Source organism: Spermophilus citellus, assembly GCF_964194105.1.
Source record: "Spermophilus citellus genome assembly, chromosome: 18".
In the NCBI taxonomy this organism is placed as follows: Eukaryota; Metazoa; Chordata; class Mammalia; order Rodentia; family Sciuridae; genus Spermophilus; species Spermophilus citellus.
Window position 1 is genome coordinate 13,841,164 of NC_138200.1, and position 21,135 is coordinate 13,862,298.

At 39.9% G+C, this 21,135-nt stretch overlaps 1 protein-coding gene across 1 annotated transcript in view; it reads right to left on the reverse strand.

Moving 5' to 3' along the window:
- The window catches only part of LOC308638430 (cytochrome P450 2G1), a 90,993-nt gene extending 71,508 nt beyond the window's left edge, over positions 1 to 19,485 (reverse strand). Inside the window, exon 1 of the mRNA XM_081275871.1 lies at positions 19,384 to 19,485. The gene's annotated coding sequence lies outside the window, so the exon portion shown is untranslated. The remainder of the gene's footprint in view (positions 1 to 19,383) is intronic.
- Between the last annotated feature and the right edge of the window lie 1,650 nt (positions 19,486 to 21,135).

The window sequence follows — 21,135 nt, forward strand, 5'->3', positions numbered from 1 at the left end:
GAAACGGAGCACAGCCTGCATATCACCCCAACTTGCTTGTTGTGAGCTGAGAAGAAACATGACAGGCTTCAGTTGCACCACCCTCTCCCCCTCCCATCCTTGATGGATTCCAACACCTGGAAAGAAGCTTATTCAGTCCAAGGACCTCTCCCAGGAGGATTTTTTTTTTTTACTGTTTTTCCCCTTTGTCTATTCTAGCTACTATTGTGTTTTTTCTTGTTATTATTTCCTTGCTGATATGTTATACTCCTTTATTTTTATGCTTTAATTGGAGTTCTTCTCTTCTTTATCATACTTCTTTGTTTAAATTTTTTCTTCTTATTTCCCTTTGATTCATCTTTCTTACTATTCTCCCTTTATTTTTAATTAATTTTATTTTTATTAATTATAAACTTGTAATTATCTTTCTATAATAATTACAAGTTTATAATTAATAAAAATATGTTATTGGTACTGTGGTGGTGGTGGTGGCTGCTTGGTTTTTACTGTATGGCTGGCTTGCTTTTATGGTTTTATTATTTTCTTCTTTTTGAGTGATACTGAGGATCAAGCCTAGTACATTGAGCACATTGGGTGCAGGCTTCACTGCAGCTCAACTGCACCCTCAGCCCAGTTGAGCTTACTCCAGCCATGATTCAGTCTGGACTGAATCTTGGCAGATACTTCACCTTAAAAATAGGAGACACAAAAGCCCCCAGCTGATGACTCAGTCCCAAATAGTCATGGAAAGGGGGGGCTGAAGTCATCCTTTGAACATTCACCACCGTAACCCACAGCAGAATGAAATAACACAGCTATCGTGAAAACCACACTTACAAGGGACCTCAGAGAGGTTATAATCCTACCCTTTCAGACCACACATTGCTGACAAGAATGGAGGACTAACCACAGAGGGTGTGTCCAATATTCTATTGTCTACAGCACTCCTGGCTAAAGTACCAGAGGGATGCCATTCTTATGAGACCTACAGAAAAAGCAGATCCATCAGTCTCTGACACAGCCAAAGAAGCCACAGTGAGACCATACTATGAAGTTCTACTCTGAATTAAACTCAACACAATACAAAAACTCAATCAATAAACCAGGACACATTATTAAGAGAAGACTGCTTCATAATAAAGCCCTCACATAAAAGAGAAGAGATATCCATCCCAAAAGATGTACAATTTTTACCATAGAAACACAAAAATATGAAAAAACAAGGTAACACATCATCCTCCAAAAGTTCATAACTCTCCAGTAACTAATTCCAAAGATATAGAAATTGATAAAATTCCAGACCAAAAAAAATCAGATGAGTGATTTTAAATTTTTTCTATGAATTCAAAGATAATACAAATAAGTACCTGTATTAATTAAGGAAGAAAATGCAGAATATGAGAAACTCAATATAGAGATAGAGAATCTGAAAAAGAATCAAACAGAAATATTGGAAATAAAAGCACAATAAACCAAAAGGAAAAAAAATAGTTGGAATTCTCAATAATAGAGTAGATCCAGCAGAAGAAAGAATATAAAGGCTTAAAACAATATTGATGAATTATCACATTCACACATAAAAAACAATGAATAAAACATATAGGATCTATGGCACACCATTAAAAGACCAAACTACGTATGATTGGAATAGATGAGAAAAAAGAGTTATAGGCAAAAGGCACAGAAAACCTACTAAGTGATGTAATAGCAGAAATTTTCCCAAACCTTGAAAAAAGATATTCACATACAAGAGGTATTCAGAACCCCAAATAAACATGACCATAAAAGAACTTTTCCACAACATTATAATTGAACTGCCAAAAGTACAAAGAAAGAATATTAACAACTTCAAGAGGGACATGCTAAACCACATATAAAGAGAAACTCATCAAAATAACAGCAGATGTATCAAAGGCCAGGAGGGCATGGAATGATGTACATCAGCCCTGAAAGAAAATAACTGTTGCAGGGCACAGTGACACACACCTGTAATCCCAGCAACAAGGAACACTGAGGCAGGAGAATCATAAGTTTGAAGCCAGCCTTGCAACGTAGTGAGACCCCATCTCAAAATAAAAGAAATAGAAGAAAAGGGAAATAATGGCCAATGTAGATTACCATATCCCCCAGGTATACTTCAGAATTGAAGGAGAAATGAAAACCTTCCAAGATAAGCATAAACTAAAGAAATTCATGATGACTAAACCAACATTATAGAAAGTACTTAAAGGATTCCTATACCCAGAAGAGGAAGCAAGATAAACACAATCCCAACCACTTGGGAGCCTGAGGAAGGATCACAGATTTGAGTCCAGTCTTAGCAATCTACAGAGATCCACACAACTTAAGGAGACCCTGACTCAAAATAAAATTTAAGAGGCTTAGGGTGTGGTTTAGTGGTAGAGCACATCTGGATTCAATCCCCAGAATCACAAAAAAAGACCCCAATAATATGCTGCCTGCAAGAAACTCATCTTACCAGCAAAAATATACATAGACTGAGAGTGAAAAAATGGAAAATGACATTCCAGAAAAATGGAATCTGAAAGCAAGCAGCAGTATCTGTACTCATATCTGACAAAACATACTTTAAGCCAAAATCAGTCAGAAGAGAGAAAGGTCATTTCATATTGATAAAGAGAACAATCCATCCGGAAGACTTACCAAATGTAAATAAATATATACACACCAAAAGTCAAAGCACTCAATTTTCTAGAACAAAAGGACATAAAAGGAAACACAGGCCCCAATACAATAATAATGGGTGACTTCAATACTCAACCTCTCACCAATAAATATATCATCCCAACAAAAAGTCAACCAACATCAGAGTTAAATTATACTATGGAGCAAGTGGATTTAGCAGACATCTACAAAATATTCCACCCAACAGCTGTAGAAAATTATTTTCATGAGCACATGGAACTTTCTTAAAAATAGATCACTTTCTTCAAAACAGATAACAATAGAATTATTAAAATTTTAACAAAATTTTAAAAATCAAAATAATTTATTTCATCTTATCAGATCATAACAGAATGAAACTAGAAATTAATACCAAGAGAAACTAAGGAAATTATAGAACACATGGTGATTGAACAATACTCTTTTGAATGATCAGTTGGTCATTGAACAAATCAGAGGGGTTATTTAAAAGTTCCTAGAACTAAACAAAAATGGAAACACAACATACTGGTACTAATAGGATATAGCCAAAGCAATATAAGAAGTTTATAGCAATGAATGCCTTTATTTAAACAGAGAGTTATAAAAAGAACAACAAAGAAAATCCAAAGATACTGCAAGGAGGAAGAAAAATATATATAAAACTGCAGAAATAAATGAAAATGTTTAAAGTTATAATGAAGAGAATGAATTCAGTTTTATACTATCAACACTACATAATTTCTCTTTCCTTTTTATTTTGCGATAATTATAGATTCACAAAAAAAGTTGCAAAAACGAGAATTCTTATGTTTCCTTTATCCAGTTACTCCCAATGGTACTATAGGAGAAGCAAAACTTTACCTCTCCTCTCTCAGGATGTCCAGCTGGGCCTCACACACCAGATGAACAGGAGAAATGTACACAAATCTCTACATCTACAGGGAAATCCCCAAAGGAAAAGAAAGACCCAAGGAAACTGTCAGAGCCAAATGCCTAAATCCTAAGTTAGAAAAAGTGGAGCTATTTAAAAATACAAGACAGAGGCTTGGGCTAAGGCAGTTAATCATAGAGCAGTGACTAGGAAGACAAGGATTCATCTGAACATTTTTCTTGTCCTTGACTCCCATTTCTAATAAGCATCTCTTTCCTCCTGGTTTACAGAGGACACAATCCACATTGGAGTTTCATTTCCTGTATTCAGGAAGAAAAAAGAAGATCAGATCACCCTTGTACATCAGCTATTACTAAATGACTTTACCTAAAAATAATCCTTATGCCAAAGTGGCATATTTTTGGGGTGACATATTCCACACCCTTCGATAACATCTTGAGTAACTATGGTACAATATCAAAAGGCAGAAAATTAATATTGATATAATCCACAGAGTTGATACAGATTTCACCAGTTTAACATGCAAGTATATATGGTGTATTGGAGTGTTTGTGTGATTTTATTAGGTGTAGATATTTTTTAAACAGGGTTTTGCTAAGTTACTCAGGGTTTCACTAAGTTGCTGAGGCCCTAAACTTGCAATCCCCCTGCCTCAGCCACCAAGTCATGTGTAAATTCTTATAACCACCAACACAATAGATACAGAGCTGCCCCATAATGACAAAACTCCCTAGAGCTACCCCTTTGTAGCCATATCCACCTCCTTTTCCCCCCCGGATTATAATCACTGTAAACCACCAACCCCTTACCCATCCACCATGGTTTGAACATGGTTTGCAGTCACCAAAACTCATGTTGACATCTGGTTGTAAATATGGCAGTGTCGAGAGATGAGGCCTTTAAAAGGTATTATGGTCTGTCTTAAGAATGAAATACTTCTCACAGGAAGGTATTATTTATTGTAAGAACAGATTATTGTAAAGAAGCCGCTGGCCCCCTTCCTCTTCTTCTTCTCTCTTTTGGGGATACTGAGTGGGCCATGACAGAATTTCTACCATGGTTCTGCAAAACATCTCACTATAATTCCCAGAACCCTCCCATAATTGAGTTGTGTTACATAACACAATGGACTGACAGGGCGATTAAATTATTTAATCCCCTGATACCTTAAATCAAACATTCTCTCTGGAATGATGATAAAAGTAATCAGAGAAATTCAAAGCCTGAGGCTTCCATGTGTAATTTCTGGATTTGAAGATGGAGGGGATCATGTGGCAAAGAATGTGAGAGGCCTTTAGAAACTGAAAGTGGCCATCAGCTGACAACCCCAAGGAAAGGGGAATCTTAGACTTACACTTGCAAAGAATTGCACTTACCCAAAAACCTGAATGAATCTGGAGGTGAAGATAAGACTCTTATCTTCCCAGTCTATAGATAAGAGCCCAGTCAACAGCATGACTGCAGCTTCATTAGATCCTAACCAGAGAACCCAGTGAAGTCATATTGAACTTTCTGCATACAGAACTGTGAAAAAAAAAAAAAGAACTGTGAACAACTTAATTTGCATTGCATTAAGTTGCTATGTTTATGATAATTTCTTACACAGCAAAAGAAATCAAGTACTACTTACTCTGCTTGTGGGCCATCTTGCCAGTTCCAGAGTTTCTAGTGGCTAAGGCTGGCTGCCAACAGCTGGCTTAGTTGTTTTATGTGTTTGATTGTTCATTGATTCCACCCCAGTGGACACTTTCTTGCTTTGCTGCTGGCCCTAAGCCCTTTTAGAAGGATGAGAGAAATCTATGCTGTGTGATTGCCCTGCTGCTACCATATCCTTATTCAGAACAAGCTTTTCGGTGACTGTGTTCAAGATTTACACGTTGGCTTAGTAAGTTTTTATTGAACTGACCACCTTAGTCTTCTTCTCCCCATTGTATCTTCTTCTAATTCTATTGTAACCCCACTATCTGTCTGTTGGACACCATGATCAATTAAGCATATGATCAATTAATCATATCACCATATGATTATTTAAAATAAGATAAAATCATGAAGTCTTATTCACCATACAGATTAAAAACACCAGATTTCTACTTTAATAAACTCACTTTTTAAAAAGTAACTTGGGTGTCATTTTTCTCCTCGTTACTAAATTTGTTTAGATAAAATTCTGAACAATCATTAATATATTTTTTTTAAATTTCCATTTATTTTATTAAGAAAAAAGAGTAATCTGGCACACAATTTCATATGGCCAAATAAAGTATTTCTTCTGATAATGTTAAAAAAAATTAAGCATCTGCATAACTCTCCCTGTGGTTCAAGATCTCCTGACCATTCCTCTAAATGTTCTAAGCACTAAGAGAATAACAGACACTGGTTTCTGGAAGTTCAGCCTCCCCACACACCCTGTGTTCTCTTAGGGTTCTTTCACTCCTAACACTATAAATAAGTTCATCTCTGTGGCCACCATTCTGACCATCCATCCTGAATATGTTGAAAAGAAGCACCACTGAACTTCTTCATGCAGCTGCTGCCCCACCCTTGAACATTCCTGATGGAATTTGGTCAATGGTGGGTGCTCTGAGACTTTCAGTAGAACCTAATTCTTAGATAAGTGTGTAATCCTCACAAAATATTTCCATTTCCAGCATGCCCGACTCCTCATTCTCTCCTCTGTAATCTGTGAGTACCAGATTGACTTCCAATTCACACAGCACAGCTCTACTCAGACGCTGAGGCTCTGCTCTTAGACTCATCCTTCCTTTTTCATGAAAGACAATAGGTGATTGCAACTGTGTAGTTTTATCAGTGTGTTTACTGCCTGTATAATCCAGTAAGTCTGACTAATTAAATCTTGTTTCTCCCTTTCAAGGCCAATCTGGCAATATTTTTGCTGGTGTGCCATCCTTAAAACCCTGGGGATTCTCTATGTATACCATGGAAATTCACTTCACAGAGCAAACACAAACATTTGCTGACAATCTCATTTCTGTTCTCAGCTTCTGTTGAGATGGATAAAGCAATCCATGAGTCACACACAATCTTCAAAGTGCTCTATGTGCAAAGTAATATTTTGTTATTTTTGATCTTTCAGAGTCACTAGTAAAAAAGGCTTTGTCAAGCCACACCCTTGCTTTCTCCTTTAGAACAAACTTCCCTGATATTAAATCTCCTAATTTTAGTGTCTCTTGCAATTAGGGGAGATTGAGAATTTCCCAAGGCGTCAAAGCTCTATTTTGATAGTATTTCCCTCAATTTATCTCCTTCTGTTCACTTTATACTCTAAGTAACAAGAAGAAACTTTTCTATCATACACCTCCAGATTATTCCAGCCTCTATCCATGGTCCAGTTCCAATATCACCAACATTTTCAGTAGTAGTTTTCCTGTAGTTATTATAACATATTAGCTCAAACTTGGTAGCTTAAAACAATGAATGTGCATCCTCTTTTGGTGAACAAAAGACCAAAGTCAGTTTAGCCTGAGGGAAAATTATCAAGATTCAAAGCTACATTCCCTCTGGAAAGTCCAAGGAAAACCTGTCTCTTGCCTTTCCAGGTTCTGGTGGCTTCTGATGTTGCCTAGCTTGTGGCTACATCATTCCATGTCTGCCTGTATGGCCACAGTGCATTCTCCTTTGCTGTCTGAGGTCAAATCTCCCTCTGCCTCCTTCTTGCCAAGGTTCTTGTGATTACACGTAGGGTCCACTCAAATAATCCAGTATGATATTCCCATCCTATTATCCTTAACTTTATCTGTGAAGAACCATTTACCACACATGGTAATATCCATAGGTCCTAGATTAAGAGTTGGAGATTTATGGGGCCTTTATTTAGTCCACCACAGAATTCTTCAATACAATGCCAAAAGTGTCATTTACAAAATAAAAACTGACAGATTGGAATTCTTCAAAATTAAAGGCATTTCCTCTTCATGGAACACTATGCAGAGAATGAAAAGATAAACCACAGGCTTGGAGGAAATATTTAAAACTCACATGGAAATCAAAGGATTAGCATTTAAAAATATATAAAGAACTCTCAAAACACAACCCAGTTTTAAAGTGAGCTAAAGATGGATACCTATTTCATTAAAGTATATATAGAAATGACAAAAAAGCACATAAATCAATGTCAGGCATCTTAGCCATTAAATGTTCTTAAGCCCCAGTGAGACATCCTACATACCATTTTAGGGGTACAAGGGAGATACTAGGCCACTGAGCCACATCCCCAGTCCTATTTTGTATTTTATTTAGAGACAGGGTCTCTCTAAATTGTTAGTACTGAGGCTTAGCACTTAGTTGCTAAGTCTGGCTTTGAACTCACGATCCTCCTGTCTCAGCCTCCCGAGCCTCTGGGATTATAGGCATGTGCAACCCTGCCCAGCTTCCTACATACTTATTAAAATAGCTGAAATAAAAATTATTGAAGTACCTAGAGAAAATTTACAGCAACCAGAGCTCTCATATCTTAGTGAAAGAAATGCAAAAGGACACAACTGTTCTAGAAAACAATTTGCCAGTTTCTTAAAGAGTTAAATATACAATAGCCAGAGAGCTCCCAATTCCACTTCTGGGTATTTATCCTTAAAAACTGAAAACTTATGTTCACACAAAATCCGGTACACGAATGCTTATAGAAACTTTATTCTTAATCTCCAGAAACTGGAAATGATCCAAACGTTCTTCACAGATGAATGGATAAACAAACTATGGCACATACACACAACGAAACTACCCAGGAATAAAAAGAACTATTGGCACACGTTAGAACATGGATGACTCTCAAAGGAATCACTCTGGATGAAAGAGCTCAGTCTTAAAAGATTCCATACTTTGTAAACATTTATATAACATTCCAAAAAAATGCAAAAATATTAAAGCAGAGAACAGATCCTTGGATGGCAGGAGTTCAGAGTCTGGGAGAATCTCAATACAAAGCAAGAAATACAAGTTAATTCTCTGAGGTGTTCCAGTTGTTCAGAAGTGGTGGGGTACTTATGCATTTATAAAACATCAAAGAATTCTCTATGGTTAAAATGATAAATTTTATTATGTTTTTAACCACAATTTTAAATGTTTTAATTATTATAAAATAGTGTTTTTGAAAAGTAAATGGAATTTTTTCAGTGAACCAAATTGATGGGCAGACTTATAAAAAATTCCTACATAAAGATGACCTAAAAATGTCCTGCTAGCTTGAGGTAGCTCTGATCAGTCATGTGGCATTTGACAATTCTATAATCCATAAAGTCTTGTCCAAGAAGCCTCATGAAATCAACTGTCCCAGAAGACAGAAGCAGAAATGGCACCACATCTACCAAGTTCTTCCTGAGTCTCTTATCCAACTTATTGCTCAAAACTTTTTCTCTATTCCTGGGTACAAGGAGGTCCTAGGGGGAGGGAAAAAAAACCCTGTCCCTTGAGAACTTCCTCTCCAAGATTACAGAGATGCTGTCCCTGTAGCCCCTCCATATGGCATTCTGTCACAGGGTCATGATTTGGTACGGTACACTGTTAGTTCACTCAGCTCTGAGGTCATTTTTCTGAGCAACTGAACCTAGAATGGAAGCAGAATTGGGAGCACAATCCAGCAAGAGAAATAGAGTACATGAAAGTAACTCAGAAAATGCTAGAAGTAGGCCACAGACAGGAGGAGGCTCTTTGCAGGTCCTCTTTAATCAGCACTGCCAGCTGCTCACAGGTCTTATCAGGTCCCTGTCCTCTTACAACAGTACCCAAGAGGATGCTGGAGCAGGAGGTCCTGGGTTCAACCCAGCCAAGTCATTGCTGTGGGTATTATGCTGAGTTATGATAGTCTGTTTGGGATGTATGCCTGTCTTCAGGCAGAAAGTGCAGGTACAGATGGAGACAAGAAGAAAGGAGAGTGCAGTAGAGAGTAGCTAGACCAGAAAACTCAGATTCTAGTTCCATTTCACAACTCCCTTCTTTTCTCTGAGTCTGAGTTCAAGAAGATGGGGTAAGGAAGTTTCATCTGCAATGTCAAACCCATCAACTGGTGACGTCTGCCAGGCTATTTTGTGAAAGAGACTTGGAACTGTGAAGAGTGCCACAAGTAGCTACGTCAACCATGGGTAACAGAAGTGCTGCAAATTTGCCACCTGAATGCTTTCTTAGCTATGTTTGTTATTCACAAAGTGAATAATCATTTTCTCAATGCCAATAGAGCCCAGGCAGTTGGAAATTGATAGATCAAAACACAAACACAAATCCCAGACCTCATGGAGATTAAATTCAGTGAAGGAGCTGGGGCTGTGGCTCAGTGGTAAAGCACTCGCCTAGTACATGAGAGGCCCTGGGTTCGATCCTCAGCACCACATAAAAATAAATAAATAAAATAAAGGTATTGTGCCTACCTACAACTAATAAATAAATAAATAAATAAAAATTCTAGTGAATTAAAGAGCTTATGTTCCAGGGCTGGGGCTGGGCCTGGGGCTCAGTGGTAGAACACTTGCCTCGTACACATGAGGCACTAAGTTCAATCCTCAGCACCACATAAAAATAAATAAATAAATACACAAATTGAAGATTTAAAAAAAAGAGCTTATGATCCTTACATTTCATGATTCTAAATCAGAATACATCTAAGAGTAAACATTTCCACGACTCTCAGCCTGTTACCCACAGAAACAGTGATTCTGTGAATATACTATTTGGGGATCTCTAACTCTCTCATTCACATCATCTATAACACAGGAGCTCAGGAACCATGAGGAAGAGAGCGACAACCTGCCCCTAGAGCTGTCATCCTGGGTCCTTAACCTGCTCAGCCATTTGGTGGCCAGGGGAATTCCCTGATATACAGATGATGAACTGTGGCAATGTGAGAAAGCTGAGGAAACTTCTTACCTAAACACTGCCCTAGTCCACACGCCAACCTTGAGACACCTGTTGAACAACCACAGATGCACCAACCAGGATCACATGGGGAAAGTAAAAAAGACCCAGAAAGGTGGAAAGATGAAATAAGATGGAAAATACAAAGGCAGAGAGGAGAAGAGGACAGGCGGGAGGAAAGAGAGAGATCCTTTCCTTATCCTCTCCATGTCTCTGTGGGTCTGCAGTCTGTGAGTCTCTGTCTCCATCTCTATTTCTACCTCTCTATAGAAGTCACTCACTGTTTAGCTATTTCTGTCTCTACCTCTCAGTTTCTCTGGCTCTTCCCTTCTCTCACGCCCTCTGTTTCCATCACTCTCCACCTAATTTTTTCTTCTTCCTCTCTCCCTCCCTCCCTCTCTCTCTCTCCCTCCCTCCCTCTGTCTGCTTTATTTTCCTCTCCTCTTCCCTTCCCCATTTTTCCCTTTCTCTCCCATGTTTGATTCTTCCTGTCTCTATTCCTTTCTTGGTCTTCTCCTTGCCTCATCTTATCCCATTTCTAAGGTCTAGGGAAGACATGACCCAGGTGGAGATGAAAAATGCAGCATGTCCCTTCCCAGACACAAGTCCTCCCACTTTTCTTCTCAGTTGTTGCCTAAAACATTCTTCACCAGGACATTTCAACGCAGTCATCTAACTCCTGCCCCTGGCTCTTCTCTGTCTATGCCTGACCTCAGCTCAAGGAGCAAGGACAGACAGACTGCTCCCATACCTAGGCCTTTACCACTCCTGGGAAACATGCTACAGCTTCTCTCCCAAAATACACTGATCTTCACAGAGGTGTATGTCCCCTCAACTTGGGAGGTAGGGGATAAAAATGACAAACATGAGCTCTATCCTTCTGCCCACAGGCAGAAGGCTAGTGGTAATCTTCAGTGTGTACCAAGCTGTGAAGGAGGTCCTTGTGGTGTGTGGTAAGAACCTCAGTGTCTGCAGCGGCTGCCTCTTATTTTTCAAGGAAAGTGACAAGCTTGCCCCTTTATTCTCCACTGCTGAAAATTCCTTCCCCATTGTGATTGCACAACATAGTCCTCCAGTTCTTGATGTCCCATGCAGTCTTTGACCCACTATATATGGCAGGGAAACTGCACAATCCAGGAATGGGATGAAGCTGTCCAAACGTCACCAGCCCTAAACACCATCACCACCTTAAATTGCGCTTTTGTTCAGTCCCAATTTCCATTTCAAGCCCAATCCTATTCTCAAACCAATTTTTATTTTAACATCAATATTACACCCAAATTCCACCTCAATTAACAAGTCAATTAATCAGCACTGAACCTTACTGTCCACCCCAACCCCAACCTGTTACCCATTGTAAATTTCCATAACCAAGCTAATGCTACTACCATTGGTTAAATAAATTTATGATTTCTCCCCAATTCCAACGCCTATCTCTTCTATCCCAAACACTTTCCAATTTGGCCAGTCCCCAACTAGTTTCCATACAGCCTACAAATCAATCACCAAATTTAACCCATCATGTAACAACCTAACATCAACCCAAACCCAACACTAATATATCAAAGTCATCCCATACCCCATTCTCATTTTGAAAAAGTAAAATTCTGGAAGAATGAAAATCAGCTTGAATTCAAAAAGGAAAAAAAAAAGAGTCCTGTCGTTAATCAAGCTGCAAACAGAGATGCAGATAAAGCTAGCTACAAAGTTAAAAGGATGCGTTTTTCCTTCCAAAGTCATGTGGCAATTATAAACACTATAGGAATACCCTATACGGACTGAATATGATTTCTCACTAATGACTCCCCCAGACTGCTTTTTTGTACCCAGGTAGTATAGGTAACACCCAATTGTTAAATCACTATATTTCATGGCTCACAACTCAATCCCTAGTTAGTCCCCACTTCTTAGTTCCTCTTTGGAAAGACCAGCCAATCTAGAATTTATCCCTACATATCTTTAGGCCCTCCTTTGAATTCTTTAGCAGGAACCTAAATCTTACACAAGGCACTTTTCTCATTCCACTTGTTGACTGCCACCCCACAGTGCCTCTGTATTGCACTCTACCATGTATTGCTAAGAGCCACAGCCAAGTAATGTGATGCATGGCACTTTTGGTTGTAAGGTGACGCCAGCTAGCCATTGAGATGATATGATTATGTTAAGATTTGCATTCATATGGATATTGGACTCCTGCTGTTCACCTTGGTCTGCTGCAGGACTCCTGGAGAGTTCCCATTGGTTGGGGAAGTACAGTAGGAGGGAATTCCGGGGGAGGAACTTGTGTTCCCGGTTCCGGTAGAACACCACCGCGTGGGTGGACCAGCCTCTTCCCGGACATGTACGGGGTATTGGCGGCATTTTCAAAAATAAAGTTTTGGGGGCTGGGGATGTGGCTCAAGCGGTAGCGCGCTCGCCTAGCATGCTTGCGGCCCAGGTTCGATCCTCAGCACCACATACCAACAAAGATGTTGTGTCCGCAGAGAACTAAAAAATAAATATTAAAAATTCTTTCTCTCTCTCTCTCTCTCTCTCTCTCTCTCTCTCTCTCTCTCTCTCTCCTCACTCTCTCTTTAAATAAAAAAAAAAAGAAAAAAAATAAAGTTTTGTTCCTGCTTGAGTGGCTCGTGATTCTGTGCCCAGCCAGACTGCGGCAATGTATCAAATAAATTAATCTGACTTTATCATTTATGATTTCGTCCCTTGTAATGAATAGGCTTTAATATTCTATTCTACCCATCCCCATTATGTTATCAACTCCATTCACCCAAATACATTCCCTTTATCAACTGCATACTTGATCTAACCTCATACTCAATCTAATCTCATTAGATAACAATACAACTTATCAATCCTTTATCAATTCCATTGGTAAACTCCAAACATGTCCATCTTGAACCATAACTCCAGGGCTCACTGAAAAATCAATGGCTTGTCCTATTTCAACTCAGAAAAGTCAATTATCACTGGGATTTTCAAACTCTTTAAAATCTTTATTCAAAATATATGAACAGGCTCGGTGGCACATATCTGTAATCCCAGAAGCTCTGGAGGCTGAAGCAGGAGGATCTTGAGTTCAAAGCCAGCTTTAGCAATGGCAAGGTGCTAAGCAACTCAGTGAGACTGTGTCTCTAAATAAATACTAAATAGGGCTGGGGATGTGGCTCAGTGGTTGAGTGCCCCTGAGTTCAATCCCCAGTACCCTAAATAAATAAATAAACATATAAATATATATGATGAAGTTTAATATGAGACTGAGAAACAAGCCTGGCTGAACATGTCATGACCTGGAGAACTACATCTGAGGCTTCCCTTTTCAACCCTGTATAGTCGCATGGGGACGCCCTGCCCCTACCATGAGATGAGTTCCAGATGTTCCCAAGACTTAAATCAGAGATGTCTAGGAATAAAAAGCTTTTTACTAATAATGAAGTCAAACTGTGATTTGAATGTTTGTCCCCTGCAAAATTTATGTTGAAAAATTAGTTGCCATTGTCACAGTACTAAGAGGCAGGACCTTTAAGAGGTAATTAAGCCATGAGGACTCCATCTCGTGGGTGGTATTGGTACCATTACTAGAGGGTGAGTTTGGCCTCTTGTTCTCTCTTGCCCTTCTGCCTCGAACAACAGGATGATTCAGCAAGAAAGCTCACCAGATGTGAATCCCTTGATCTTGGACTTTCCAGCCTCCAGAACAGGAAGAAACTAAATTTCTGTTCATTATAAATATCTGTGATATTTTGCTATAGCCACACAAAACAGAAGAAGACAAGTCAGTTCCTCAACTTCCTTTCCAGCCCTCTGGCTTCAGCTTATGACTTCAACAATCCAGGTATGCCAGGGAGGAGAAGACATGAATATAAGGAGACCTGATCAAATTTGGACTGGAGAAATCTGTGAACTAAATGTGTAATGTGTTGTTTAAAATAGCCTCTATTTAATCATTCCACATGCAGTTCAAAGGGAAGAGCCTGAATCTTTCACTTAATAGCTGTATACTCCTGGTCTCCCAGTCTGACCCTCAACTTGCTTTTGGGAGGACTGACTGAAGTTCAATGAAATAGTGTGCTTTGTTTTGAGATCAGCATAGTCAAAGATCATTGGACCTTGTCCTTCTAGAGTTCTCAGTCCAATGGAAAAAAACAGCCTTGTCAACAGGCTGTGACATTTCAGACTCATCAGAGTTGTGATGTGAGAATCCTAGATGCGCAAGAACCCATAGGAGAAGCCTGATTCATCCTAAAGGTCAGAGAGGGCTTCTGTGTGTAAGGAATTTACAAATTCCATTTCTCTAAACATGTATCAGGAAGGAATATGTTTAATGAAAGCCTCAAAAAAGACCTGTGAGGATTAAGGCTGGATCAAGGAAACCCTTTGCAATATATGGGTGACCTGCATATAGCCATGGCAATGCTTATGGCTGTAAACACTGCCTTTCAAATACTATTACCTTGTCTCATGTGAATATAAGGTGTCTACTGGAAAAAAAAACTCCTATTTATAAACAACAAATCACTTGTCTGAGATTCCAGATTAGCCATAGAACCCAAAGTCTGATATTAGATTGGAAGCAGACCATCTTGAGCCTTACTGAACCCAGGCACTGCCAGAGGTAGTGTGGTGCATAGCCATGATCCTAGCAACACAGGAGGCTGAGCAGAAGGATGGCAAGTTCAAGGCCAGCCTCAGCAACATAGCAAGACTACATTATTTCAAAATAAAAAATAAAATGGTACTGGGATGTAGCTCAGTGGTAAAGCACACTCAATCCTCAGTACCAAAAAAGAGAGACAGTGCATGTGACAGAGAGAACCCAGCACTGGAGGCAGTTATGTGTGCTTCTGGAAATGGCAGGATTCTGTCCTATTGGATTCCTAATTTTAACCTCTCTATGAGACCTCAAAAGAAACAGAAATAAAACCTTTGATTTGGACCTCAGAATCTTAAGCTGCCTTTGAAAAAGTCAAAACAAAGCCTCATGACAGTCCCTGCCCTAGGCCTGCCTGCACTTATGTATTCAGAAGAAACCAGGTCCAGCCCGTGCGGTTCTTATAAGCATTGGGAGACATATCATTACCAATAGCCTATTGTCAAAACAGCTTGACCACACAGAAAAAGATCATCCCCTGGCCTCTGGGCAGTAGCTGCCTCTTGTGATTCACCCCAAGAGCCTGAGAGATCCACTCTAGGGCAACCCATCACTGTGTTTGTTCCTCACAAAGTCCAGGTCCTACTAACAGAAGGGTGACCACTGGCAGACAGCTGGGAGTATGGGGAGATACCAAGCCATCCTACTAGACAAACCAAATGTCAAGCTTAAAACTGTGTCCACCTTAAATCCAGGAACCCTGCAGCCAGCAGATGACAATGAGCCAATACAACACTACTGCTCAGAGATCCTGAAGACTGTTACTCCAGCCAAGTTGGATTCTCTTATCAGCCTATCATATGGCCAGACTGGGACCTATTCACCAATGGGAGCAGCTTCATGGACAATAGCCAGCAGATAATGGGATATGCTGTGATCATGAAACAACAGATACTGGAAACTGGGGCTTTACTACTGGAATCATCAGCCCAGAAAGCTGAAAGAATTGTTCTGACACGAGTTCTCAGACTGACCAAAGGAAAGGAGGTAAACATTTAAGCTGACTCAAAATATGCTTTCAGGATATTACATGCACACAGAGCTATGTGGAAAGAAAGAGGAATCTTCACCTCTGAAAACAAGGACGTTAAACATGACCTTAAAATGTTGATGTTGATACAGGCTGTGGTTAAATCAGATCATGCACTATCCAGGTCTTCAAGAGACTGCCACTTAGGTGGTGGGGCAAAATCAGGCGACTGATAGGCAGCCAATAGGGAAGCAAAATTTAAAATAAATTTATATATATTAGGAGCCCTAATATCTCAACCTGTATTAGACTTAAAGCTCTTCATACTGAGGAGGGTAAGAAACAGGCCAGAGTGGAGTTCTGACTCCTGGGAGAGCACTGCAAAGTGAAGAGAGAATTCCCAGGGGCTAATCCTCCTGTCTGAACACTGGTCTGGCCCTTGGGAAAAAAAAGAAAAAGAAAGAAACATCTATTTGAGAGTACTCACTATGAGAGGGACACCTTTGTAAAGTTCACCAAGCCCCACTTGTGGGGACCACACCGCCAACAGACTATTCAGCACAGAACTCAAAACTGTGTCCTGTGTGCCCAAAACATGCCAAAGACTGAAAGGTAACCAGCCTACCGGGAAAGAAACACAATATGTAGAAATGCAGGCTCCTAATGACCCTCATATCCCATGCCATGGAAAACTTCAGATAACTGCTTGTAATAGTAGACATCTTTTCAGGATGAGCTGAGATTTATTCCACCAGAACAGAAAAAGCTTCAGAGCTAATCCTAATGAGCTCCCCTCCTTGATGCAGACTGACAACAGACTATGGCTCATTATAATAGTGACCCAGCAAGTGAGCAAAACATAGGATATCCCATGGAAGTGCATGCATCCTAAAGCCCCCAATCTACAGAAAGAAAAAAAAAGAAAAGATTATGGGATTATACCTTAAAGAAAACAGTGGCTAAGTTGTGCCAATAAGCTCATCTGCAATGGGATAAGGTATTACCAATTGCTCACTTCTGAATACAAATGACCCCCAGAAACAGGCTTAAATTTAACTCCTATAGAATAGTGTATGGGACACCCTTCCTGGTACTGTGGCGGGGAGGGGGATTGTGACTATAACAGAGGAAAAAACTAGATCAAAACAGTAAAACAGCAGATCAGTCCGATAGTAACTGCTATGCATGATTATCCTGTTCTCGGGTCCCCACCAAGGTTGGCATCACCTCTCCATGACTTCTGGTAAAAGCTCAGAAGGAAAAATAACAATAATAGGATCCCCTTCATCACCCATTTCAGCAGGAAACAGTTTGGAAATATTGTTGCCTCTTTTCCATAGAAACAGAAGGTAGGAATCGACAGTGGGAACTGTAACAGGGGAGCACTTATTTTTAAAAAATTTTATGCCTTCTTTCTTCTCTTTTTCCATTTTTTCCTCCTTTGCTTTCTCCTTCTTCTTCCCACTCTCCCTCCTCCTACCTGCAGGGGAAACATTTTTCCCATCCCAGGCTAATGTGTCATGTCCTTACTGCACAAAGGAACAAAGAAACTCCAAACCCAGGAACTGGAGCAATGGCTCTCAAGAAAACCAGCTAATTATCCCTACTGATACTACTTGGATTCCAGCCTTCATTTCCTCTTTTAAAAGCCACATGTTCCCCCTGACAGGGAGAATCACAGCCTCTGGGACAGGATTCCCCTGTATTTCTCCTTTCATAAAAAAAAAAAAAAAATCAATAAAATTTTACCTTTTCTCACAACGTTGTCCCCATTATTGGTTTGAAAATGGAAACAAGGCCAGGTGCAGTGGCACATGCCTGTAATCCTAGCGGCTCAGGAGGCTGAGGCAGGAGGATCACAAGTTCAAAGCCAGCCTCAGCAACTTAGTGAGGCCCTAGGCAGCTCAGTGAGACCCTGTCTCTAAATATAATACAAAATAGGGCTGGGAATGTGGCTCAGTGGTCGAGTACTCTGAGTTCAATCCCTGATACAAAAAAAAAAAAAAATGTAAACAAGGACTTAGCTTTTGGTATCATTTTCTCCAAAGGTAACAAGTGGAAGGTCCCAAGAAAATGTGCTGACTTCATCCTGCATAACATCAGGGCAGGACAATGAAACCTTGAGAAGCAGATCTTGGAAGAAATCAGCTTCCTGCAGGCAGAGCTAGATAAAACTAAAGGTCAGCCTGGTCCTTCACTTTTTCCATCAGAGTCACCAGTATGAGTGTATTGCGTCACTCCTAGAGACTTCACTCACTCGGACTATAATGTGAATGACTGCCCCTGGAGTCCTACAACCAAGTATCCCAGTTGGTGGTGTTGTAGGTCCTTGAGGTAAGATGGAAGGATATGCTAGATGAGTAGCAGCTATTATATGACCCTGTCGTCTATCACTGTGTGGTATTTAGAGTTCAGCATTTGTAATTACAAATATGCTTATGGTGAAGGTCATCATGACGATAAATAAAAGAACACTTTTAGACACCATGAATCAAGCTCTGTACTAACCACTTTATCATGTATCAGATCTCCTAGTTTCACAACAATCCATTTTTCAGAGAAGAAAACAAAAACAGATAAAGAAACTGAAGTATAGAGAGATTAACCAATCCTTTTGAAGTCAGGACTACCAGATAGAGAAATCAGGTTCCAAACCTGGGTCAAACTGGCACTAGAATTTGCACTCAACCAACATGTTCATATCTGTAGAAAGTAGAAATAGTGGAGAAATGTAACAGGGGTACTATATGTCTCTAGTACAAATCTTAGTACTCAAGCTCAGGATTCCCTGCTCCCCATCAGACACTGTGCTGAATATTCACACATGTCAAATAATTTCATTCTCACAATAACCCTACAGAATAGATGCATTCCAGAGGAGGACACTGAAGCCCAGAAAGGTTAAATCACTTCCCATGATCACACAGCCAGGAAATGGTGAAGTCAGGTTTAAAACCAAGTCAAAAATCTATGCTTTTCCCCACCAGACCAGGTGAGAATCTAAGGAAAAGTTTACAGTTATAGCAATCATTTAAGTAGCACTTACTGAATTTTTGCTTCTGGTTAAGATGGAGTAACAGCAACTGAAATTTTACTCCCACATGAAACAACTAAAAAAATCAACTATATGAAATATTGGAAACTCAAGGGAAGCCAATAGAGGAAATAGTGTTGAAGAAACAGTTGAGAATTCAGGGAAGTCACCGTGGTTAGATTTCTCAGGGAAGTCTACCAAGAGAGTTGAATAGATGGGGAGACCTCTGGAAAGCTGCAAAAAGTCTGCCTCACAACCAACTGAAACCATTCAGAATGTGTGCATAGGAAGTCCGAGGCCACAAGAAGAACCATGCAATTATCATAACTCACTCAGGCTGCAGAGAGTCCACTTGTCCCTCATCCATGTTGTAACCCTCACCCTGTGGGACACAGGGCAAAATACTCCAAAGGGTATTGCTTCAGTACTTATCTAAAATTATCCCTAGGTTACTTGATATTCTAACCTCTTTACAAAACCTCACAAAGCCTTCTTGAACACCTCAAAAGGAACAAATATTTCTGCATAACTTAACTGCATTCCATAATGAAGTTTAAGACTACCTGTGGAAATACAAGTATATCTGGTTACCAGCAATGTGTGCCATTGAATCTGGATAAGGAAAAATTCATATTCCTTTAGAATCTGCAAAATAAGTCCATGCTTCACAATGGTTTGCTGTGCTAAATAACACTCTCAGCATGGTCCCAAAGAATCAAAAACTGAAGCAACCCAGGAGACTTTGTCTCTAAATCAAAAATAAAAAGGGCTAGGGATGTAGGTCAGGGGTTAAGTGCCCCTGGGTTCAATCCCCAGTTTTGTTTTGTTTAAGAGAGAGAGAGAGAGAAACTAAGGTGTTTTCAAGATTCTCAAGGACATTCAACTGATAGCTTTAACAGGGGTCTTGTTCCAAACCCCTGGAGTGGCACCTAAAGTCTCCAGTCATTGCCCTACACTTTCCAGGAACAGGGGAGCCTTTCAGGAATGTCCCTATGATGAGACTGCCCCCACCCCCAACAGAAACAATCATCTCCTAGGAACCAATTTGTCTCTTTCTCAGGATCACAGTTCTGATAGACAGATGTCCTAAGCAGCTAATGGGGATGGGCTCCTCAAGCATTAAGAACTTCTCCAGAGCCACCTTGCAGAAACAGAGCAAGACGGCTTAATTCTACATAGCTCTCACCCTCTGCCCCAGTCAATCCTTTATTTAAACCTACAGCTCCTTTAAGTACCCTGAAGACAGGGCTGAGATGCTGAGTCTCGCTTTGCCTTCCCAATAAGGCCATATTGATTAAAGTGCCTTGCTTGCTTTTTTTTAGAAAAAGAGAGAACTTTTTAATATTTATTTTTTAGTTTTCGATGAACACAACATCATTATTTTATTTTTATGTGGTGCTAAGGATCGAACCCAGCGCCCCGTGCATGCCAGCTGAGCGCATTACTGCTTGAGCCACATCCCCAGCCCCTTGCTTGCTTTTGATCATTCCTTTATCTGTTTGGTTTTTGGAGTAAGTAGCCAGACCTGGTTTGTCAACACCCCCAGAGTCAGGTCTCAAGCATAGAACTCTGATAACAGAACAGGTCTATTACCCAGATGTGTTTAGGGGCTGTTCTTAACGACCACCCTTGCTCACCTTCCTTGCCCTTTCCCCGATCTACAGATGGAAAATGAGGGCCCAGAGGTAAGAAATTCAAACTCCAAGGTACTTTATGTTTCAGAACAAACACAGATCTCAAGTTGCAAACATTTCCCAATATGTGTTAGCAGCTTACATGTTGTTCATTGGCTGTCTTCTACCCAGTAGCAATGGGGGAGGGAAGCATTGAGAAATGCTAAAGCATGTCATGTTTTGAAACTAGCACATGAATCAAGAAATATTCAGGTTGGATGGTAACCATCCACGTGTACTTTCTCTTGAAAAGAGTCCAAAAATTTATCTGGTTGTTTGTTTATTTGTTTGTTTGGTGCCAGGGATTGAACCCAGGAGTGCTTTATCACTGAACCACATCACAATGCTTTTTATTTTTATTTTGAGATAGGGTCTTACTATGTTACTGAGGCTGGCCTCAAACTTGCCAAT